At 37.9% G+C, this 26,525-nt stretch overlaps 1 protein-coding gene across 1 annotated transcript in view; it reads left to right on the plus strand.

The window, feature by feature from the left end:
* LOC110168276 (1-phosphatidylinositol 4,5-bisphosphate phosphodiesterase beta-4) overlaps window positions 1–26,525 on the plus strand; it is a 222,765-nt gene that overhangs the window by 63,980 nt on the left and 132,260 nt on the right. Inside the window, exon 4 of the mRNA XM_055149678.1 lies at window positions 3,038–3,093. The gene's annotated coding sequence lies outside the window, so the exon portion shown is untranslated. The remainder of the gene's footprint in view (window positions 1–3,037; window positions 3,094–26,525) is intronic.

A 26,525-nucleotide genomic window follows, 5' to 3' on the forward strand; every position in this document is an offset into this window, starting at 1 on the left:
CAAGTCGCTCCGGAGTGTAAGTTGCACCAGCCAAAAAATGTGTAATGAAGAAGAAAAACATATATAAGTTGCAACGGACTATAAGTGGCACTTTTTGGGGGGAAATGTATTTTCTAAAATCAGACACCAGGAACCAACAGTTCTTCAGATAAACTATAACATAAACAACAGAACAGAACAAGTTTACCAAACTCTCCATCTCACTCCAAATCACTAAATCCATTCAATTCTTCATCCTCTGTGTCACTTCTGAGCAACACCAGGACCTCCGGAGGTAAATGGAGCTCTGTTTCCTCTTCAGGCAGCTGTCGTCAGACTCAGCATCAGTTCCAATTAGAATTATTCCGGCCTTTCTGAATCTTCACAGGATGGTTTCAGTTGTCTTTATAAGTTAGTTTAAATTTAAAATTTTCAGTGGTACAAAAGTAATGTTGCAATCGACTGTCATGACACAGACAGGACAGTGGCTCTTTCTGCAGAAGACATTCGCAGTAGAATGAAGTGACAGTGGTACAGGATAGGGATGGCCATGATTAATCGATTAATCGATAATTGATCATTAAGAATTTCATCGATTACGTTAATTTTAATCGACAAACTGAGTGTAGGTTGCTGTGTGTAGTGTGACCAAACAGGTCTGTACATGTGTCTCTCTGCACTCAGAAGGAGCGAGACACAAACAGTCGGTCAATCTGAAAACGTACTGAAGCACAAATGTGTATTTAACGAATGACTTGTCCAAGAAATTCCACACTTTCTGTTTCGGTCGGGACAAGTGTGAGTCCATGTGCACAGTGTATAAAGCAGCACATATGTTTCTGTGTCCAGTGGGAAAAAGTTTTACCAGGTGAGAGTCGCGCAATATCGATGACGAGTCCCCACCTCCCTCCCCCCGTACAGTGTCCTGGTTTTGACAAACACAAATCTGGTCACACTAACCTGTATTCACCTGAGTCATGTCTTTTAATCCGACAGAAGTTGAACCGCATCAGCGACACAAGAGCTGGAGTTTTATCTTCGCTGAGTTTATGCAAATTAGCGATGCAGGTTTTAAGTTTTGTTTCTGTGAGAGTTGCGCAACAAAACTGAATTAAACACATTCTAATGTCAAACGGGCTGATGTGGCTCTAGAGTCGTTACGGTTTATATGTCGTAAAGTTGAATTTATTTATGCAGATTAGTAGTGCAGATAGTAATAATAATGATGATCATTTTAATATAAAAACGTTAATGATTAATCGATAATCGATCATTAATTCTTCCGACCATCGATTAAGACTAGAGCCTCTGTTGGCCGTCAGTGTGAACATTTGAATATATAAGTCGCAGAACCACCCAAACCATGAAAAAAAGTGTGACTTGTAGTCCAAAAAATACAGTAACTAAATACGCAGGGTTTGTGTGTTAAACATGTGTGAATGAAACAAACCACAACCCCAGGTCTGTTTTTTGATAAGGAAACTACATTAGAACACAGAAATTAGTGTAATATGGGTCCTGCTCCACTGTGTTTTTAAACTCCATACATCTTCACTAGAATCATTTGGATAATTTCAGCCCTAGAATTGCCAATCTCTACTGAACTAAAGGTAAAAGGAGCTGTTAACTTGAAAACTACCACTGCATGACATCACAAGGAGGAACAGAGCATTTTGATCTTAAACTAATAAACCAGGATTACTCAAATATGTGTGAATGAAACAAAACACAACTCCAGGTCTGTTTTTGAGGAGGTAACAACATTCTAACACAACTTAAAGCTCACAAGAGTCAATTAGTGTGTAAAAATAGAACCTTTAAATTATCTTGAAATGAGATTACGATCAGATTTTGTTATTTTACATGTAAATAAAACTTGTAAACTTCTCTGGATGTAGAAGTAGATGTTTCCAATCACTCACCAATGAACGCCGGTCCTTATTATGGGAAAGCACCGTTCAAAATCAGCGTTAAAACGACATCTCTGCCCCACTAAACGGGAACAGTGAGGAGTCGTGTTACAGCCGGTTGTTGACTGTCATAGGAGCGTTGTGTTTTCGTTTTTTTACCCGAAGGCATCACCAGTCTACATGGTTTTACTGTATGCTGCCGTGAAAAGGCTGAGTCATGGGGCGTTCGAAACTCACTGTGCTTTCTCTGAAGGGGAAAGCGGCGTTATTTTTCACTGTACAATAAGAGAGGACATTTAGACTCGAAAATACAGTGGCAGCGAAGTAGAAAAACATTCGCCTGTCGATGTTGCTCAAAATTGCTTTAAAAATAATACAGTTTTGTGTTTAGTTTGGTGCGTTGTGTAACTTTTCTGGTGGAGGGTTCGTCAAATGCTTTTCACTTCGGAGATTTTGTTTGTTGCTTTGTTGGAAATGTTTCACAGTATGGCTTTAAACCTTTCTATCGTCATGGAGACCAAACCAGGCCAAGTTATTATTAACCTATTGAAAAAGTACACTTCAAATTTCAGCAACTAAAATTCAGAATAAAATGAATTCAAACATCTTTTTTCAGAGTTAAAAAATTCAACGTGAGAAATTCAGCTGTATTTAAAATTCAAACTTTAATGCACCAAATTATCTTCAATATTTATTCTCCAGTTTGCAAGATACTCCTGACAACTGGCACATTTTTCTACTTATTCTGTAAAGCACTTTGAATTACTTTGTGTACGAGTTGTGCTGTACAAATACACTTGCCTTGTCTGTCATAACAGTGCCACTGTATTTACTGATTTTTATAAAGAAATACAATTCATATTATGCAGAACTGAGTTAAGCATTTTGGCCCAGCTCTCCACAGTATTTTCTGTTTCTCGTGTAGCTCTGTAGAAAAAATAATTGCATCCCCTTGTCTATGGTCTTACCCAAGGACACAACGAGATTAGTAAAAGAGAATTCAACTATTTACCTTTCAATGAATCTGCAAACCTGTACAGTGATTCATCCTGTAGTCAGTGTGAGGCTATTTTTTTTTAATCTCTGTTTTCAATGTCACCAACAAAATACTAAAATCCAAATGTTGTGTGTTTTTTCTGTTTTTTCAGAGCGGTAAAGAGCTGTCCTCCTGAAGCCCCCCTCCCCTCAGATATCATCAGCTCCTGTGAGTATCTTCCGACTTACTTCATTTTGTTTATTTTGAAAAGAGACTGTATTATGTTGAAGGTATTTGAACTGAAATTTTAAAATCCGTGCATCTTCAGCAGATTTCTGATCATAGGTGTCGCTCAAATTAACCTCAACCAGAAAGTTATTAGGTTTGACAATGGCTCCAACTGGGTATAGCTTTATACAAATAGAACTTCAGCTTTTCAGTTTTAAAGCTGAACTACGCGACTTTCCTGGTGGAGAGTCTGAAAATTGCTCGTCTCCATGGAGTTTTTACTTTCCTTCAGTGTTCCACAATTTGTATCTCCGTGGGACAAGCAGGCAACACCATCAGCCCAAGGTACAGGTCAGATCTGTGGAGAGGTGACCCAACTCACTTTTAAAATAACATATATATATTATATTATATTTCAGCGCAATAGAAACACATGATTGATTAAAAACTGTGGAGCATTCCAGGCAAAGTACCAACTTCTCCATGGAAACTAGCAGCTAGAATACTCTTGCAAAAGTTACACATACACATTTTAAGCACAAGAAATATCAATATTTAGCTGATGGAATCATTTTTTAAAGATAGAATCATGCTTAAATTTGATAATAATCCTTTATAATCCCATATTTTGCTATAATCTTGAGATCTTTAACCATGTTCTAATGTTGTTACCTCCTCAAAATCAGACCTGCAATATTATAGTCTGTTTACATCTCCCAAGCTCAAAATGCTCTGTTCCATTTAGTGATAGTTTTCAAGTGAACAGCTCCTTGTACGTTTTGTTCAGTAGAGATTCCAGGAATAGGGCTGGGTATCATTCAGAATTTGCTGATACAATACATACGTTGATACATGGGCCACGATACGATACATACAGTGCACTTTTGATTCGATATGATTCAATACAATATATTTCAAACTGATTCAGTATGGTTCATTCAAAAATAAGTCTAAATCATGGCTGTGATAGTAAAAGTATTTTAAACCACTTCTTGTGCAAAGTTCATTTAAAATACACTAATTTTAAGCACCAAAATAGCAAAAAATGTCAAATGTGTTGTATAAATGAGTTTCCTTCCTCTGAACAAGCAGCAAAACTGTAGCGCTGTAACAAAATAATTTAGTAAAATAAACCAAAAAAATACTCTTGACGATATATCGATACAGCAGTCCCTGATATCGATACTGGGTCCAGTCAAACTGTAACGGAGGGAAACAGGGGCAGATTTTTGACATTCAAATGTCTCTTATTCAGAAACTAGAGGGACTATTGAAATAAGTAAAGTATCAGAATGTAGGAAAGAGTTACACTCCAACAGGGTCAAGTTAAACCTGTGATATTCTTTCAAGTTGTTGACAAAAAATTAAAAAACTCATGTCGGTAACGGAGGGAATGAAATATGCAGCACTTATTGGGCAATAAATCCAAACAGTGATAACTCTTGGTTCTCACTTCCATATCCTTAACAAACTGGTTTGAATATTTGCTTCATATAGTTTTCTACCATATGGTACAAGATTAGGTTGAAAAACCTCTTACTTTTTGAGTCATGAGATTTTTTATTAAGAAAGGTCATGGTAACGGAGGGAAAATACGGAGGGAAAATTGTACAAACAAGTAGAAGGTGCATGATTTTACATCATTTGTCGCTTTTTTCTTCTGAATACTTTAATATTACTTCAAAATGAAAGGAAACTATTTCTATAAAATATGTCAGTCCTTCCAAGCAAATTTTTATCATTTTTTTAAATCATGTACCTTCATCAACAGTTCAAAGATGGAATAACACAAGATATGATGAAATACATCCATTTATTTACATGATTTGCAGGTCTTTGAAATTTGGGAAATTTGGGAGAATTTTTGTTCCATGTTTCATACATGGTCTGTTTAAAACGTATGGAACTTTAGAACCAAAAATGGTACAGAAAAAAGGTCAACAGTTTCATAAACTAGAGTACATATGTATCTGTTCAATACATTTTTATATCAGATGCATTAACCTGAATTTTTGGCCTTGCTGTTTACTTCTGCTTGACTGGGCCCTACTGTATCATCGCATTAAATGATACAATATATCGATATTTCAATATTTTTGCACACCCCTATCCAGGAAATCATCCGATCACTGAAATCAATGAGTGCAGTGAAGGTGTATGGAGTTTTAAGACACAGTGGAGCAATTCCTGTATTACCACGTGACATCACAAGGTGGAACAGAGTGTTTTCAGTTTTAGAAAAGACTCCAGGTATGTTTTTGATGAGGTAACATCATTATAACACAGATCAGAAAACAGTGTACTGTAGCCGTATAAAACACTTCAAACAGAAAATTGGGCTTCAGCCATTTTCCCACCTGTTGCTTGATCAAATGAATCCAACAGAAAACTGTCTCTGCACGCGGCACTATAATGAAACCCTGTTATTTGTGCTGTAATGGGGCAGATCTGAGGCGCGATTGTGTAATTACATTTAGAGAAATACAGCAGCGTGTGGAGAGGACGACCGTCTGCTGTGATGTTCTAATGCCAAGAAGCCAAACTAGCTCCATCTATCAGCATAATTTAATCACATTTACGTCCTATTGCTGTAAACGCCATTGTTTCTATGATTACAGGGAGCTGACTGTCATTTATTAAAAGGGGCAAACATGCTACGCCAATGTTCGCGCGGTTCTTAAAGCTTACGTAATAGAACACAGAAGACGGATAGTGTCAAATCTACATACATTAATACAGGACATTTAAAGGTCCGTTGTGCAACTTTTCTACTGGAGGGTCCGTCAAATGGAATTAAATCTTTGTATCTTCACGGAGACCAAGCCAAAGTGAGTTGCAGGTCAGATCTGCGGAGAGGCGACTATGGAAGATAATTTGTTTCATCAGATTTAGAATTTTAAATGCCGTTGAATTTCTCACTTTGAAAAAACATGTTTGAATTACTTCTATTCTGAATTTTAGTTGCTGAAATTTTAAGTGTACATTTTCAAAGTGTTTAAAGTAAAAAAAAAATATAAAATAATTAAAATAAATAGAAACAGAACAGAAAAACAGGCATTGCGACTGTGAGTGGTGTCGACTATTGAAGATAATTTGTTCCATCATATTTTGAATTTTAAATACCGCTGAATTTCTCACTTTGAATTTTTTAACTCTGAAAAATGAATTGAATTATTTGTATTCTGAATTTTTGTTGCTGAAATTTTAAGTATACTTTTTAAATATATGTCAAATTCAAAATAAAATTGTCACCTTTTAAATATTCAGCACAAATATTTTCAAGTCCTCAAATTCAACAGTCAAAATTCAGAGTGCGTTCGATTATCATCCGACTCCCACTTGGACCTCGGATTTGATGTCACGTCCAAGCTTGAAGCGTATTATTATATTTCGCATATCGGACTCGGAGAGCGTCACCACAACACTGACTACCATCCCCACAGGCAGTGATACAGATGCAGTAAACTATTGCAGTAATACGAGTGACTGAAATTGTCATTTAAACCACCAAAGTGTCCAAACACAATGAAAACACTTCATATTTACACGTCACAGTGGGCGCAGCCATTCTGGCTTCTGACTCGGAATCTTTGTTTGGTCTACCTTTTCCACCACTAAATTCTGAGTCACTAGCCTGAGGTCAGACGAAGAGAAAACGTCTGACCTCACAGTGTTAGGATTCGTTCGCTCGAAGGAAGGCGAATACTTTTTATCATTTAACCAATCACTGCTATTTGGTCATGACATATGTAATGCACCACTAACAGGACTAACTGGTATATTAAGCTTTTCCCAAATTCCATATGAAGAAGGCCAATAACATCTTTCCCCTTGATAAAATTCACCAAACATTCTCTTTGTTCTGGCTTTAAATCCTCGATCTCGGGAATCGTTGACAACACAGAATGTATGACTTTTCGCTGATGGTGTCCAAACTTGCAATTCCGGGGTTTTTGTGAACTGTCTAGTGTATTCTTATTCCTGACCTAGTCGCTGGAGAGAAATGAAATTGAGCGGAGGCACTAGGTGGAACCAGCCTGGCTACCGGGTCTCGCTGTCCCAGGAAAAGGGGCATGTGACGCTAGGAAACTTCCACGGAAAACCGACTCGGAAGGGTAATCGAACGCAGGGTCAAATTCACAGTGAAAAAAATTTGCAGGAAGGCAAGATGCGAAGGCAAAAGCAATCAATCCAAAGTGATCCAATCTAACTTAGTAGCTGGTGTAGTGAACCACTCTGATTGGTCAGAATTAGCCTCATCAAAACCTCATCTCTGATTTCTTAAATGTAAGCCCCGCCCACAGATGAAAAAGGCCAATAGGAAACAGTCTCTCACTCACATGACCGATTGCTTTTGCCTTGGCATCTTGGGTCTTTGTTGTGAAATTTTTGACTGCAAATTTTACACTTTGAATTGTAACTTTGAGGGCTTGAAAATATCTGTGCTGAATATTTAAAAGGTGACATTTTTATTTAGAATTTAAATATATTTAAAATTTCAGCAACTAAAATTCAGAGTACAAATAATTCAATTCTTTTTTCAGAGTTAAAAAAAAAAAAAAAATCTAATTCAACTGTATTTAAAATTAAAAATCTGATGGAACAAAATATCTTCCATTGTCGTCCCCACTCACAGTCAGAATGTCTGTTTTTGTCAGTATTTTTGAGCTTTAAAACCACCTGTAATTGAATAAATGTAAAGTAGAGCTGTTTCATGTCATACTGTGGAAAATTCCAGGCATAGTAATGACATCTCCATAGAAACAAGCAGGTGACGGACCCTCCACCAGAAAAGTTACAAAATGCACCTTTGAATAGAGTGTAGTATTTCTTATATTCTGCGTAGTGGATACTGTGTAGTGCTTTTTAATGACGGCTCATACAGGAAGATTATTCTAATTTATTAAAAGGAGTAAACATGTTACACTAATGTTTGTACGTTATTAAAGCCTGCATAATAGAACACAGAAGACGGATAGTGTAAGATCTGCCGTAGATACAGTTGGCTTTGTGATGCGAGATTGTTTTCAGTGGTGGAAGACAGAATAGAGTAAAAGTACAATAGTTAAGTGCACTTTTTAGGTATCTGTACTTTACTCACAGGTAGGGCGACCAGATTTTCAAAATAAAAGACTGGGACATCCCCGGTTTGGGTTGGTTGGTAATAGTAAAATTGTAAAACGAGTGTGTAATGAAGGAAAATTGTTCTGCACTGAGCACTAATGTGAGTCAGGATAGTCACAATTTCACATTTTTTTGTATAAAATTGGGACAAATCACTGGTTTTGGATAAATCTGCTGGTATAAGGGACACAGAGCTCAAAACTGGGACTGTCCTGGGTAAAAAGGGACGTCTGGTCACTCTACTCAAAGGTACACTGTGCAACTTTATTGATAAGAATCCAGCACCTGGTTTTGTCCATAAATACGCACGGGAGTTTGCTTTCGCTGGAACGTACCACAGTATGGCATTAAACTTGCTTATAGGTGATATTTACAATAAAACAATACCTTGAAAAATATGCTTTCTATTGTAAGTGGGCTCACCTCTCCACAAACCTGACCTGTATATGGGCTTGTTGCTTGTCTCCATGGAAATAAGTTTACTATCATATTGTGAAAAACAGGAAAAGCAACAATATCTCTATGGTGACGGACCTTCCACCCAGAAAGTCACACAGTGCACCTTTTAAATGAAATTTGACAGTGGATACTTTTTACTTTTATTTTACTGCATTTGACAGAAGGTATCAGTACTTTCTACTCTACTACATTTTAGATCTGGTCTGAAGTAGTACTTTTCGTTATGAGTTGAGATCTGCTGAAATGGCTTATTTTTTTAAGCACATTTTATTTGAGTTAACATCCCAAAATACACAAAAAAAGAAAAATTAGAAAAATTCAAAAATCTATTGAATCGCTTAAAATCAGCTTAAATCTTGATCAAAATCACTACAGTTGATGCTTTAATTGTTCTAAAAATCTCGACAAAATATGTTTACTTTTTTACTCTTAAAGTACATTTTAAAACATGTACTTCAGTAGCTTTATTCAAGTAGATAGTTTTTGTTTGATACCTTTACCTTTACTCTTACTTACTTACTCTTACTCTTGAGTAACAACATTGAATCCTTCATCTATCGCTGTTGTTTTTTCACTGGACTTACTTCTGCTCAAACTGCGCCTAAACCACAGAAATGGGAAGCAAAGTGAAATCAAATACTGACAATGATTTTAAGAACAGTTACAGAAAGGGAACTATTGCAGTTTCCGGTTATTAATTTGCAAATACTGTAAACGATCCTGCTCTTTACGGAAACATCATACTGTGGTTGTAGTTTAGACGTCTACAAACCTGCTCTGAAATAAATGGGATTCTTGTGTTAGTTTCAGTTCATATTTCAGTCTTCTCTCAAATTTAAAGTGGGACAGTGGTAACAGGTCCACACTTCAAACTCCGGGATGGACTGATCCAGCTTTTTCAATTCAGATTCCGATACTACAGTTTTAAGCATCTGCTGATACCCGATACCCACTGATACCAGCGCACAGAGAACAAAGAACAGCATTTATTTCCTTTAAAGGGCCCATCTCATGCAAAATAACTCTTTTCACATTGTATCTTCTGCACATAAACAAGCACAATTTGGGTTTTGGATCATCCATGACACAATAGTTATGAAATCTTACTGATTTCTTGGAGACAGTCACAGACCAGGAACTATGAAAGGCCGACTATTGCTCCTCCCCCCGCCCGTCCTGAGAAAGCACAGGCTCCGCCCTCCAAACATGATGTAGGCGACGAGTGAGCCGCCCTTCCTCCGCCCGTCTCAGGGAGGGAGGGGGAGACAGGCGTACCCTGATAGTGGTAGAAATAAACTTTTATTCATCATGGTGATACAGCGCGTTCAGCCGCATGTGTTGGACCCGAAATCGGACGAGGACTTGGAGGTGCACGAAGCTCAAGCACCGCGTCGACATCAGCTGAACATTACTGATTGGTAAAGTATTAATAAACACTAGTAGATAAACTTATTATATTGTTTAGCTTATGCTGTCACTTTTGTTTAGGTGTTCATATGGGAATTGTCAGCTGAGGCGGGGCGGAGACGGTGGAGCGGGGGAGGGGGGTGGTTGCGAAGTGCTTTCTGCTACGTCAAACGCGTCACAGGTGTATCTGCCGCGTCATCGTTGTAGCAGCTTTAGTTCGTTGTCACGTGGGAGTGTGGCAGAAATACACTGCAATTTATTTAAAAAACGCCAAATCAATCTAAAAACTTTGGCGACAAATACAAGGCCCACACATCACTCTTCAAAGGTAGAAAGCTCTGAAAAGTTGATTTTTGCATGAGATGGGCCCTTTAAAATAAAACTAAAACTAAACTGGTCCACATGTGTTTTGTAGCTATTATTTATCTCTCAAGTAACGGCAGAAAAACTTTATGTAAATAGAAATTAAATTATTGTGAGATTTTCTGAGCCGACTACGAGCAGTAAATAGTTTTATTACATCATTGTACTTTATGTCCAATCAGGATATCTGCTGAAACGATATTTGGAAGCCGATATTCAATCCAGCAAAACATTTTTATTGTCTGTGCTGATATCTGATACAATACTGCAAGATACAATACTGGTATCAGAAGTGTATGGCTGTTATCGGGGCAGTCATGTGTGATGTCATGTAGTACTTGAAATGGCAGTGGAGGCGTTTTTTTGTTTTTTGTTTCCACCACAAACCTGCAATTTTACCTAGTTTACACAAAAATTGCCAAAAAATAAAAATAAAAAAAAGGACTAGGAACACAAAGAATGCTATTTACTGTTTAGTTCCACTTTAATTCTCCTGGAGCTGTTTACAATGTACACCGAGCGGAATCCGACTTTGTAAATATTTATTGCTACTCGAATCCAGATCGTGCAGCCTCACCAAACACTCCGGATTTAAACCAAGGAAAATAAAGGGCTGCAATAAATATTCCATAGAGTTAAGTGTTTCATATATTGTGGCTCTCTGGTGGATTCTGGGTCGTGCTTTTTAATGACAGCTCTTACAGGCTCTCCTCTGTTTAACAAATGTCTGTTGTGAGCCTCTGCTGCCCGGAGGCGACGCTTGGCTCAAACCAGCCTCTAAAAATACACCATGGGATCCCATTCAGAGGCCACTGTTGTAAATATACTTTTGTGTGTGCGTGTGTGTGTGTGCGTGTGTGTGCATGGCTCTGTTTTGCTCTGGCCAGCCGCGCTCCAGGCTATTAGCGGCTAGCGGGGGTTGCCATGGTGACCGGTGGTGTCCGCACGAAGCACATGTGTGAGCCGTTTGTCAGATGCTGGGTCTCCTCTCATTTCCTGTCAGTCAGTGCAGAAGACCACCGGGGATACACAGGGGTCTCTCTGATACAAAAATAGAGAGGTTTTAGGAAGTTCAGGGGCGGTTTTCATGTTCATGTAAAATGTGTAAACATCAGTTGTACTGAAGTAAATAGTATACTTTTAAATACACTTACTCAAGTACAAGTACAGAGTGTTGGTCCAAGAAATGAACAAGAATAAAGGAGGATGAAGAGGAACTGTTTACACGTCTGATCTGTGATTTGATGTGAATGTAACTGGAAGGAGAAGGACAAAGTATTAAATAGTGCACTTATTCTCAAAGAATTGACCACACATATTTGATAGATATATGGATGGATAGATAGATAGATAGATAGATAGATAGATAGATAGATAGGGGTACGATACGATATCGTCACAGTAGGATATTTATTGCAATATCGTGAGAAAGCTCACCATATGGTGGAGAGGCTCATGATTAGGGATGGAACAATATCCAAATCTCTCAGGATGATATTTTCACGATATACATCTCACAGGTACGATATTTATTGTGATATTTTGTGGAGGAAAACAAAACTGTCAGTATGCTACTTTTTCCTTTTTAAAATGCCTTGACAAGACTTAATCCGAAGAACTAAGACTTAAAAGTGCTTAGAACTGTTATTTCTTCATGTAGTCTACACTGAAATGGAGCAAAGGATCATGGTCTATGTAGTTTTGTCTTCTTTTTTAAAAATCTTTTTTTAACTATTGCTGCACCACAACTCTTAATTTAAGCAAAGAAACTTGTAATTTGATATATTATTTAATGAGAACTTTGACGATACGATATCACGATATTTCAGTTGTTGTTACATCCCTAATAGATCGATAGATAGATAGTTGTGGTGTAACGATATCCAAGTCTCATGATACGACATCGTCACTGTATGAACCTCACGGTACGATATTTATTGCAATATCATGGGAAAACTCCATGATGTGGTGGGGAGGCTCACGATTAGGGAATATAAAAAATATCCAAATCTCTCTGTACGATATTTTTACGATGTGCATCTCATTGTACGAAATTTATTGCGATATTTTGTGGAGGAAAACAAAACTACTACTTTTTCCTATTAAAATGCCTTGACAAGACTTAGTTCGAAGTACCTTTAAGTCTTAGTTCTTTGGATTGTTATTTCTTCTTGTAGTCTACACTGAAATGGAGCAAAGGATCATGGTCTATGTAGTTCCCTCTGTCTTTTTTTTTTTTTTGCTACTGCTGCATCATAACTCTTCATTTAGAAGAGAGAGAGAACTTTGACGATACGATATTACGATATTTCGGTTATTGTTACATCCCTAATAGATCGATAGATAGATGGATAGATAGATAGTTGTGGTCCAGAGTAAAAAACAAACAGACCAACTTTATCAGATATTAGAAAAACAAAATTGTAGATGAGGAAATACAAATGTTGACTTGCTCACAGTGGGGAGAGTTACTGTTGCTCTAGAACAGGGATGTCCAGGGATAGAGTAGAAAGTTCTGTTTTACATCATTTGGTCCAATTCAGCATGAGGCATGGGGGCCATCAAAAATTGCTCTAAGGGCCACATTTGACCCCTGGGCCATAGTCTGGACACTCCTGCTCTATAAAAAATATTACTCAAGTATGGCATCTGAAAACTACTCCAACGAGCACATTAATACTTAAACAGTGTACTTGAGTAAACCAGGCTGGGATGTGTTGTTACACTTCGTGACATGACTCCAGAAAGTGCTCCTTTATGTTTTTAAAATCCATGCCCCTTTGCTAGACTCACTATCCAATGGCCTTCAAGAACTCTCATGCAAGCAGCTATTGTTTTTAGCCTAATTTAATCATATTTCCAGTAATGTGTGAGATTAGAGGCTGACAGTTGTGCATTTTTTCTGCTTAAAAAACTGCCTGAACTACTTTTATTATTATTCCATAAATGTATTTTATTATAACCTATAAAATATGAAATACCGGCGCAATAGGTGAATAAAAAAAGAGGGCTTTTAATTTTACCCGTTCCATTGTGTACAATATTTCATCTTGAAGAGAAAAATCCCGGTGTTTGGATCATTAGTCTTATCAAGCTTTCGTAAACACTGCTCATGAACGCGGAAGTCTTTTAGTCATTTGGAGAGCGCAGGGCGGTAATTTTGTGCATCCTCCAGGCTCTAGGGCTCTGTCAGTCAGGAGGGACCCAGAGGAGAGAGCACATTCTGGGGAAGCAGTTAACCCCTGGCCCCTGGCTGCTCCCTCTCTCTCCAGCTCTATATGGACATGTTCTATTTCCACTAGAGCAGGCTTCTTATCAGCAGCTCAGCGGGGCACACCAAATCTCTTTTAATAAGGACTTATTTGGGCAACAGGAGAAATCCCATATTTTTGACTGGCCCCTGTCCTCCCCCACTGCTTTGATTCTCCGCTGGACAAGTTATCCTGCATTCCTTTCACCTATACAGAATTATTCATTTGGATGCTTTCAAAGGGCGAGTTATGTAACAGTCGCCTTCATATTTTTTGAAATATTTGGATAAATAGACTTCTACAAGAGTTATCACAGACTTAGACAAACTTTATTGATCCACGAGGGGAAAGGACTTGGACACAGTGGCTCACAGCATATTATAATAACAAAGAGAAATTGTATAATGAATTCTAAATGAGTAGCAGAGTCAGGAAAAAAAAACAAACAAAAAAAACACTTTGAATAGGTCTCATTTGTAAATCACCATGCAAAACAAAATGTTCAATTTATTCTTGTTCATTTAGTGGTTCAAATTTAAATGTCATCTTAAATGCTTCTGTTAAAGTGATCTTCAAAACAATAAAAAAAAAATGCAATTAAAAATGTATATATATTACAAATTTAAAAGTGCATTGTGTAACTTTTCTGTTTTGATGGTCTGATAAATGCTTTTCTCCATGGAGATCTTATTGCTTTGTCTGGAATGTTTCACAGTATAGCATTAAAACTTTCTATCGTTAGCATTGGGACCAAATTAGACTAAGTTACAGGTCAGATCTGTGGAGAGGCGACCCCGCTCACAGTCACAATGTCTGTTTTTCTAGGTATTTTTGAGCTGTAAAACCACCTGTAATTGAATAACTGTAAGTAGAGCTGTTTAAAGTCATAGTGTGGAACATTCCAGGCAGAGAAATTACATATCCAAAAACAAGCAGGTGACGGACCCGCAACCAAAAAGTTACACAGTTCACCTTGTGCAAGTTCCGCAGTACGGCATAACTTTTTCCAATCCAATCCACTTTATTTCTGAGGCACATTTTGTAAACAAAGTGCTGCACATGGAAAACTTTTTAAAAATCTACAATTAAAATATAATAAAAACTATTAAATAAAACTGTAAAAAAAAAATAATAATAAAATTTACCCATAGGAATAAATAAATAAAATAAATTCAACAAAACAATGAAAGACTCAAGCAGTGTTAAAAGCCAGAGAGTAAAAGTGGATCTTAGTGTGTTTATTGTAAAACCAAATACCAGAAAAAAAAACATACTAAAAGCATTTCGAGAGATTTTTGAGCGCTGTGTACCACATAAAATTGGATGGAGATCAGTAAGCACAACCAGAATTAATACATAGTGCACCGGATTATAATTTTTGAGAAATTTATAGGATTTTAAGTGCGCCTTATAGTCCAAAAAATATGGTATACTGTACACTGACCTCATGAGCTGCTTACAGGGTATTTGGTCTGGGGCAAGACAAATTTTGCTCAAATACGTGGGAAAAATCAAGCCTTATGTTTTCCATAATTCTGTGTAATACTTTGAGCTTTCGTACAGATCCGAGCCCCTCTGCATGTCTCAGATTTATTGAAGGAACATGTGCAGAGGTCTGTGCTGTTCCCACACTCAGGCTGAATTACAGACTCAGTCCCAGCCTCTAAAACCAGCCCCAGAACTCACTTTAGTGCTGCATAAATCTCCGATCTGATCGAGTGAACCCTGCTATCTGTGAGAGTCTGTGAATCCTCCGCATCTTCACCATGTTTGGGCAGACCTGGTACTGCTTATGTAATGTAAAGCTGCAATCTTTATCATGATCTAAATTCACCCAGGAGAATACGATGGCCCTTCATATTATACTCGAAGCATCTAATAGAGATCAACAGATATGCGGTTTTTTTTGGGGGTTTTTTTGTTTTGTTTTATGACCAATGCCGATACCAGTTGTTTAGAATCCAGAGGAACCGATGCTGATAAACTCTGCTGATATGAAGAGCAGATTTTGATCATTTTCCCCAAATGATCTAATTATATTTCAGTACAAACTCTTCCACAACTTTGTCACACAAACAAACTGTGTAGAGAGCAGTGTTGTCACATTTTTGCAGTACCCGTTTTGGCTTTATGCATATATTTTTCATGCATATTTAGGCTGCTGGTTGGGCCAAATAAAATATCAGCCTCTGTTGGAGTCCAAATATAGGCCAAATATAGGCCATACACTGCATATTTAGGCTATGTTTACACTGAAACGAATCACCGTGTCACTCTATTGGAAACGATTTGAGTCCAGACACGTCGTTTCTGTGTCCGCAATCCTTCCCCATCCACACAGCTTTGAGCTTATTTGTTTACCGATTACAGAAACGTAACTTAAAACCACATGGTTAATTTGCAAAAAAACTGCTCGCTATTGTGCGCTGATGCGGTTCAGCTTCTGTCGGACTAATTTACACGACTCAGTGGATTATAGTGGATTATCAGTGTTCTTTCTGTGACAGAGGGGTGTTCTGCTGATGGTGAGTCTGTTCTGTGCTTCTGTCGCGTTGGAGATTGTTCATGTTAAACTTTTCAGAGGTTATACGTCTGCAGGTCATAAGTATAGACTGTATATATGAATGCACATATATTTTAGCCTTTTAACTTTTTGGTGGTGAATTACTTCGCGGCGCATAGACCTATGTCAGCGTATCAGAGTTTTCAGGCATCCACACAGTGCCGGATCAGATCTGTACTCGGATGAATTCGTGGGAACTGGTGGCACCAGATCGTTCCGTCTCTGGAGCCGTTTTCCATCAGATTAGTGTGGACAAACACTGCATGTGCAACGAAAACGACCTGAGTACGTACTAGTGTGGACGGGGCCTTAGACCGAGTTCTTTTCCCAAACAGAAAATACTCTGGTCCACCTTGGAAGTGCTTCACTGTGTTTTTAAACTCCATACACCTTCACTAGAATCATTTGGATAATTTCAGCTCTGGAATTGCCAATCTCTACTGAACTAAAGGTAAAAGGAGCTGTTATCTTGAAACCACTTCAGGAAATCACAAGGTGGAACAGAGCATTTTGAGCTTTGGAGATGTAGACGGAGTAATAATAAAGGATTACTCAAACATGTGAATGAAACAAAACACAAATCCAAGTATGTTTTTGATAAGATAACAACTTTATAACATGGCTTAAAGCTCACAAGAGTTTATTTTGTGTAATATAGAACCTTTTAAAATTGCGTTGCAGTTTTTTCTGATCAATATTTATAACTCAAGTAAGTCAAATAAAGATAGAGGTAGAGACATTTGAAGTAGCCTGTCTCAGATGCTGTTAATCCTGTGCGGTTGTGTCCATGTTTGGGCAGACCTGGCCGTGCAGAGTCTGAGCGCTGGGAAAACCCGACCTTTGACCTCTTAATCTGCTCAGATGAGTGCGTTACTTCCACATGGAGCCAGGACACTGTGTGATGTAACGCTCGGAAACGTTTTGGGAGCGTTTGGCATTTTGTCGCTGTGGTGATGGCATCTCTCAGTAAAGGCCAGTTACCTAAGCTCACCAGGAATCTGTCCTTCTCCTGCCTTTGTCTCACCGTTCAGTCCATTCAGAACAATATAACACTAGATCACTGCAATGTTCAAGTCTGTAGTGTTTCAAAATATTAAATGTTCAACTTTTGATGATAGGGAAAGGTTAAAAAAAGATGAAGGACCTTGTAAAACTGTTCAGATCACGATAACATCTGGTGATTTCTTTTTCATATAAAACACTTTAATTTGTTCAGTAATTTTTTAGTTATATCATAATCATATATTTATTATATTATGTATTACACAATTTTCTGATCTATGTTATAATATTGTTTCCTCACTCGTTTTAGACACTGCTGCATATTTAGGCTGAGTTCTTCTCTCAAGTGGAAAACACTCTGTTTCACCTTGTCATGTCATGTAATACAGGAAGTGCCCCACTGTGTTTTTAAACTCCATACACCTTCACTTCATCAAGCATTTCATCCCTGGAGTTGTCAGTCTCTACTGAACAAAAGAACTTGCATCAGATTGGAGGTTAAGATTAGGTCAGACCTGGTTTTGCTCTGGTTCTAAGACGGGTGTCAGAGGCCTGTTCTCAACACTAGAGTGCTCTGGAAATGACGGGGAGCTCAAGAGAATTCTTGCATCAGATTTGAGGTTAAGACTAGAATATACAGTATTTTTCAGACTATAAGTTTCTCTGGAGTACAAGTTGCACCAGCCAAAAAATGCATAATGAAGAAGAAAAAACATATATAAGTTGCATTGGACTATAAGTCGCACTTTTTGGGGGAAATTTATTTTATGAAATCAGAGACCAGGAACCGACATTTCATCTTGAAAATAAAGTTACAGTAATAACAATAAAACAGAGAACAACAGTCTGTTAACGTCACATATGAACAGTTCTTCAGATAAACTATAACATAAACAACAGAACAAGTTTACCAAACTCTCCATCTCACTCCAAATCACTAAATCCATTCAATTCTTCATCCTCGTGTCACTTGTGAGCAACTCTGTGACCTCTGGAGGTAAACAGAGCGCCGCTTCCTCTTCTGTGTAGCTGTCGTCAGACTCAGCATCAGTTCCAGTTTTTTTCTGCCTTTTCTGAATCCCAACAGGATGGTTTCACTTGTCTCTGAAGTCCAGGCTTTGTCCATTCATCCAGTGACTTCCAGGAAAGTTGCTGCACCTTCTCGAATACTGTGAAGCTGTGTTCTCCATCCCCGCTTTTTCCAGTCCCGCACAAGTTTCTCACTCACTCCAAACTTTCTTTCTGCTGCTCAATTAGCGTTTTCGGCTGCATATTTCACTACTTGCAGCAGGACACATGCAGGAGACATGCGCAGTAGAGCCAAGTGACAGTGGTACAGATGTAATGGTAGTAGCAAATACTGATGCACAAACTAGAGCGCCCTCTCGCGGCTGTCAGTCTGAACATTTGAATATATAAGTTGCCGGAGTATAAGTCGCAGGAAACACCCAAACCATGAAAAAAATGCGACTTATAATCCAAAAAACACAGCATCATTTTTTTCCATCTTTCAAAGCTTAAATGTTTTCCTTTTACCAAAACCAGCTCTGCTCAAACATGATGTATTCAAAGTGAGTGGGAATTGACTGACAGTGTTTACAGCTGTAGCACGATAAGCCAAATTTGTCCTGCTAAAATGTCACGTTAAAATGGAAAAAGTGAATTTATTTTTAGGTTCAGTGGGACTTCCTCTGAGGCGGACCACTCTGCCACGTCCATCAGCTCTCAATACAAACCACTCACTTTCAAGTCTTTTTAATACAAGGCTCATTCAAGAGACGCTTCTATTATTAACCAGCCCCTCGTTATACCGCTATAGGTGGGCCTTTGTCATTCAAAACGGGAGGGGACGCACTCATATACTGTAATCATTTATAAATATTTAAACAGGCTATTTTATGCAGTGGCGTCGGTTGGGTTTGAATAGCGGTTGTTTTATAGTACTCAAGATTCACAATGGTCCCCCTCTGAAGATGATGAAAGTGGGAATTTGATCATAAAATTAAAGATAAAAAGGAAATCGAAAGAAAATCAAAATCTGACAGTGGAACAAAAAGGGAAAAAAATGTAATCTATTTGAAATTGTCAGTGGTCCAGTAAACATCTTAGTTATGCTGTTTCCTTGTCATATAATAACTGGAGTTGTTTTGTTTCATTCACTTTCCAAGTATTTCTTCTTCCATAGTTAAAAATGTTCTACTACACCTTGTGATGTCATTAGGTGGTAACCCATCAAGTGTTCCTATGTGATTTTAATGCTTATATATCTTCACAGAACTTCATCTGTGAACTTCAGCATTTAAGATGCATGTGGGCTTCAAACATGGACTGTATAAAAGAAAAGGACTGAGTGAGTGTGACGTCACCCATAACCTTCAGCGCCGCTCAAATGAAGCTCGCGATCCTCATGGTTACAGGAGCGAATCTGGAGCCAGGCTCTATGTTATGAATAGGATTTTTGACGGACAAAATAGTGAAAAAATCAGGATCATGTAGAGTGGGTTAATACGAACATTTTAAGACCAAAATGACAAGGCTCACTGCTGCAGTTACAGAGAGAGGGACGACAAAATCCCAGAGTAAGTCAATTGGAGCCAGGGTCAGAAGGAGATGGAAGAACCTCCTGGTGAACTTCCTATTTGGCACGCGGCAGGTAGTGCACTAGCTATGTCCACTCATATATACGGTCCATGGTTTCAAATGTAGCCATCCAACCATCGTCCAAATCACCACCTTCGAAACTACAAGGGACTCATCTAGATGTTTGCAAAGATATTGAAATATCAATATATCGTATCGTTTAATGTGGTGATACAGTATCGATATCGTGGGCTGCTGTATTGATGTATCGTCAAGAGTATTTTTTGCTATATTTTACTAAATGATTTTGTTACAGAGCTACAGTTTTGTTGTTTGTTTAGTGGAAGGAAATTTGTTTATGTGACACATCTGACATTTTCACTGTTTTGAGGATTAAAATGTTTGTGTTTCATATGAACTTTGCACAAGAAGTGGTTTAACAAAGACTTTTACTGATCTGAAATATATCATAAAACTTCAACTATCAAAACTTGTATTACTCTGAGCGTGGTTGCCTCTCCACAGAGGAACCATAACCATGTAACCATTTTCTTGTCACCACGGTGGTAGGTTTAATGCCATACTGTGTAATATTATTGGCTTGTGATTAACTTTTCTCCTGAGAAGTTACATATTGAAGTTGGTTGTCCAGAAAGTTGGAAGTGATGTATTGATTTTGACTTGACTTTTTTTTTCTTCTGCATTTTATCTTTTTTGTTAGTATGAACATTTTGATCTGTAAAGCACCGCGCGAGCTGATCTCTGTGAAAGGCTCTGTATAAATAAATGTTACTTACTCACTTAAGAACATAGAGATGGGGGTTTTATGCCAGACTGTAGAATATATAGCAAGAGGAACACCAAAGCCTCAAGTTTCAAAACGTGAAATCGACTAAAGTGTCCAAAAACTCGTTTAAAACGCGTGAATAATACTGGATATAAACTTGATCTGACCACAGACTCTGCGCTTATTCTGTATCAGCTCTGACCCCATTACACAGAGGGAACTCCCTGACTGAGCCTTTTACACTGGCTCCACATGCAGAGATACAGGGGCCCCATAACTCCTCCCTGGGGTCACTATATTCTCTGTTCATTACAAACAGCTTTTGAGTCTCCGGCCTTCGTTTATAAGGTCTACACTGTGTCCATTAAAGCATGTGTGAAATTCTTTGTGTAACTTTGTTTGGCAGTCGGAGCAGGAGCTGAGCTATAATTAGACTCAGAACATGTGTGTGGAGCTCTGACTTTTATGACGAGGCCTGACTCGAGCCTAATGGACTGGAAAGTTTGGCAACGCTGTCATATTAAAATAGATAGAAAGATTTGCTGAATAAATGAATAGTCAGAGTACTAACATGTTTAAAGGTGCGTTATGTAACTTTTCTAGTGGAGATTCTGTCACCTGCTTGTCTCTATAGAGATTTAATTGCTGTACCTGCTGTAGAATGTACATCTAGCATTTATTTTGTTTTCAGTAGGGATGCACTGATACGATACTAGTATTAGATATTGGCGCCGATACTGAAAACAACTGCTGATCAAATATCAGCTTCCAAATATCAGTTCATCCGATATCCTGATTGGACATACAGTACAACAGAGGTCTCCAAACTTTTTTCTCTAGTGAGTTACCTTTACAAAACGAAAATGCCAGAGAGTGGCCAAGTTTAGCAGTCGCCAAGAAACTGAGTAAATATAAGAGCCACGGTGAGCCTTAGATGGGGAACAGTTAGATACTTACAAAACAAACCTTTATCCGTTTCTCGGTGCACCAAGTTAGGCATCAAACACATTACAATACATTACAATGGTAATTAATCATTTTTTACTTATTATGCACAATACAGAGAATTCTGAAATCCCTTGGTGAGCTACTTGGAAGGGGGTAGAGAGCTACTGGTAGCTCCCGAGCCTCAGGTTGGAGACCCCTGCAGTACAATGATGTAGTAAGACTGTTTACTGGACACAGTGGACTCAGAAAGTCTCAGTATTTTTCCTTTAATTTACACAAAGCTTTTCTGTAGTTACTTGAGGGATACATAATAACTTGCAGATTTGGATCGGCTTTATCTTATTTTGTGTTAGTTTTAAAGAAAAAAAAAGTTTTCAGTCTCTGCACTGGTATCGGTTCATATTATAAACAGATACCTAAAGCTCTAGTATCAGAATCGATATTCAAACTGAAAAATTTGGATCGGAGCATAATTTTTAGGTGTTTTTATTGTTCAAAAATGCCAAATACCAAAGCTTTTACTCCAAGGAGCTGACCTGTAACTATTTTCTTGTCACCATGGTGCGAGGTTAAATGCCATACTGTGTAATATTACTCACAAAGTTATATATAAAACATATCCATGGTGGCAAGCTTATAGGGATGCAACAATAACCAAAATATTGTGATATTATATCATCAAAGTTCTCACAATAATATCGTGGACCATCACAATATATCGAATTACAAGTCTCTTTGCTTAAATGAAGAGTTATGGTGCAGCAATAGCTAAAAAAAGACAGAGGAAACTACATAGACCATGATCCTTTGCTCCATTTCAGTATAGACGACATGAAGATATAACAGTTTTTAGTCTTCATTCTTTGGATTAAGTCTTGTCAAGGCATTTTAAGAAGAAAAAGTAGCATATTTGCCTCCACAAAATATCGCAATAAATATCGTACCGTGAGATGTATATCAGGAAAATATCACACCAAGAGATTTGGATATTGTTACTAGTGCTGTCATGCGATAAAAAAATTGAGAGATTAATTAATTATGATCTGTAATTAATTAATCTAATCAATCTCATTTTAATCTCATCTAAAAATTGCTGAGAAAAGCTTCAATTTGAGGTATTTTCATTTAAATTCATTATTACATTATTGTGGCAGATCAAAAGACTGATACAGAACAAAAAAAGTGACTTTATAAAGTCATTTATTGTTTAACAAATCTCTCCAAATTGGCTGTTGAGCCCAAGTCTCATCGCGTTTTGTGTGGGTTTCCGGTAATGAGTGAAATTACCGAAATAAAAAAATGTATAAATGTGTTTTTGTGTGTGTGTGTGTGTGTCCCAGCAACACATAAAAACAGATTTTATAATAAAGCAACTCACATACAGAAACACTAAAGTTAGAGATTAAAAATGAGATTAACGCGATTAAAAAACATAACGCGCTAAATATGACTGTAATTAATTAATCGCAATTAACGCGATAATTTCACACCCCTAATTGTTACATCCCATATTGTGAGCTTTCCCACGATATCGCAATAAATATCGTACCGTGACGATATTTATTGTATTATATTATACCTCTACAAGCTTGTGATTGACTTTCTACCCGAGAAGTTTTGTATTGCACTTGCATTTAAAGGTCCTTCACCTTGTATTTAGCTTTGTATTTCTAACATGGCAGTAGTAGTTTTGTTGGTAGAGATGGTTGTCCAGTATCCTGAAGGTTGGAGGTGATGTATTGATACTTTGCAGTGACATCACGCTGGGGGTGTTCTACATGTATCTTTAATGCTGGAATGTTTAAGAGTTACCACAGAGACATGATGCACACATTAACAAAATAAGTTTTAAGATACCTGTTGTAGTTCCAAGTAAATCAGGTCTTTCTGGTCAGAATAACTAGAAAATGAAGCACAGATTATAGTCTACTAAAGCCTCAGACAGAGCAGAGCCTACAGTTGGCGTCACACCCCTAGAGAACGTTGACGAAATGATCTGCAAACTATCAATTAAGACATCATTAATTTCATATTTTCAACGCACCGATGTTATTTTTATCTTTCAAATAAGGATAAATCCATTCCTGACTCATAAAACAGTAGATCTAAGCTCTTAACTTTTCAGCTCTAACAATATAGAACAAGCAGCCTGTCCACACATCTATAAAAGGCAAAGAAAAGGACAGATGTGGATGAACTGGACCAGAAAAATGCATTCTTCAGCAGCGTGAGACTACCTCAGAGTCCTACCAAAACATCCATTCATTTCAGACCTAATCCTTTCTCACTGCGTTACCCATAATGCAGTGTTTTACCATCCGATGAGTCAAGACGCGCTCGGGCAGATGTACGGATCATATGGAGTGTGCACATTGGTGATTCCATGTTAAAGTCCGTGTTACTCACCACAGATTGTAGTTCAGTTAATTAGCCTGATTAAACGTAAAAAGTGCATGATGGAAATAGCAGCATGGATAGACACGCCATATGTAACTTGGACTGATGATGACAGAAGATGATTTCTGTATTTATTAAAACGTGCAAATGCTGAGATTATCATATTGAAGATGTACTTAGATGCAGAAGTTATTGCATTTCCAGTGAATAAAGGTGCACTATACTACCTGCTCTTCTCCATGGAGATGTTATGTTTTGCTTTGGGATCCATAGCAAAAGAAAGATTCAATTCGGGCATCTGGGCAAAAGTTGTTTTGGTCCACTTGATAGAATGGGCTCTATTCATGCTTATGTCACAAAACCAGAAGGCGTTTGGAAACATGCAAGTGATGACTTCCGGCGGGTTCTGTTGGCGTTGTAGACTGTATCCCCAAAATCTGTGAAAACTGAGAAAATGACCCAGTTTTCTTCATTTAGATGTCATGGTATTCTTTCTTTTGTCCTTTTATAATGTACCTATTAATTTGTGTATTATAATTTGCCTAACTTAAACCACTTACCATCCACCCGCCCACCGGCGGGCGATTTTCCAATAAAAAATGTTCACTCTGTATATTCACCTTCATTATTGTTTTCACTACTGGCCATACATCGTTTGAAAGCTTAATTTATCAATAAAACAACCATATCATTCATTTTATGCCGTACAACGAGCCCGAATTTATGTGAATTTAAAAATTCACATACGCGTTTCTTACCTTTGAGCCGGTTCTGTCGGTCCAAAACGCGTTCAATCCATGAAAAGTTGTACTCAATAAATCCGTAATAATCCACAGAAAAAGAATATCAAGTTGTTTTTCCAAAAAATAATTCCATGTGGGGGAATAATCCAGAAAATCGTCGTCCGTATGAGTGGATGAATCCATGAATGAAAATATTATGTCTCTTCTCCCGCTCTCACTTCCCTTTCTCTCCCGCTCTTGGGTGCGCTTGTTTTCCTCACACTCTTAGCTTCAAAATGAGACCCTCCCCGCTGTTGTCGGTGGCGGGGTTTAGGTGGGACAAGCCGCTGAAGAAGCTAACGCACTCACGTACTTCCTGGCTTTACGCACGCGTCATCAGTTTGTTTACGGGAAATCTCTTCAGTCATTGGATCTTCCAGAAAGTGATTGACATATTGTTTTAGCCTATCACCAGAGCTTTCAAACGGTGGGTGGGACATTCAGATTGTATTGGAAACGGACCCTGTGTTTATACGCGCAGCCGAGAGGACACAGAGAGAGACACAGAGAGCAGTAGTAGTAGTAGCAGAACAGCCACTTGGAAGACAATTTTGGCTACTTTTAGTTTTTTTTTCTTGAGAAAACATGCCTAAAGCTCAGAAGAATTAGTATTATAATAATAACAATGATTATTATTATTATATTATTATTATTATTATTTTGGCACAAATTTGGCAATCTTGTGCCGAATTGTCATTTTGTTTACACAAAGGCTCACAGCATCAAAACCCTTTGTCCTAGAGATCTGAAATTCTACACAGTTGTTGCCAACAACTTGATCAATGAGTGTAGTGAGTCACAAATGCCTAGCATGAAGTATGACCAAGCTAAGGCCTTTATTTTTTTCTATTTTTTTTTTAGAAGCAAAAAAATACAATTTTTTTTCAATTTTAATTGACTGTACTGTAGGTTAGGCAGCACTCACAGTCTTCATGTACATATCTACAGAAACTAGAAGGCCTAAGCTTTAAAATGGTGCCTCACACAAGCATGTGGGTTCTAAGGTTTTCTTTTAATAAGCTATGGCATTTGGGTATGTCTTAACATTGTGCACACACCAAAATGAGGCGGGTGGTAACAGGTTAAAAAAAAAAAAAAAAAAAAGATGATTGTACCGTTTCATTATGTTGAGCCAATAAAGTTACATGTAAGTAATTAAGTAAATAAATACAAACTTACTTACCACTTTTCACAGACATATGTCATAAAGACACTGTACAGATCATTATTCATTCACTCCATACCTGATGATGGTAAGCTACTATTGTAGTAGATTTACGGAAGCTGGGCTGCCAATCTGTGCTATCAGCTCCTCCGACCACCACCATCACTCACACACACACCACGTTCTTACTAGGAAATGTGGGTGAAGTGCCTTGCCTAAGGACATAACCACCTGATTTTCCCAGTGGTCTCCCATCCAGGTACTGACCAGGCCTGGCCTCGCTTTAGCTTCTGAGATCTGATGGGATCAGGCTTTGACAAGCCGGTATGGCCACAAACCAGCTGTCTGTAAGTGACATCGATGCGATTAGAGTCCCGTCCCTCATGGAAAACTCTGACAGGTTGTGAAAAGCACTGCTGTTGAATCCATGGTTTTATCACATGCCCAGTCTCAGTAACTACACCGGAAGTCGTCATCCGTATGTTTACAAATGTCTTCCGGCAAGTGTGAGTAGGGCCTACTGAATCTTTCTTTTGCTATAGATCCAACTGTATGACTAAGGGATTACACACACATCTTTGCTTCAGGGTGGCATTATGTTTTG

Source organism: Boleophthalmus pectinirostris, unplaced genomic scaffold, assembly GCF_026225935.1.
Source record: "Boleophthalmus pectinirostris isolate CB_2022bp ecotype Guang Dong unplaced genomic scaffold, ASM2622593v1 HiC_scaffold_13, whole genome shotgun sequence".
In the NCBI taxonomy this organism is placed as follows: Eukaryota; Metazoa; Chordata; class Actinopteri; order Gobiiformes; family Gobiidae; genus Boleophthalmus; species Boleophthalmus pectinirostris.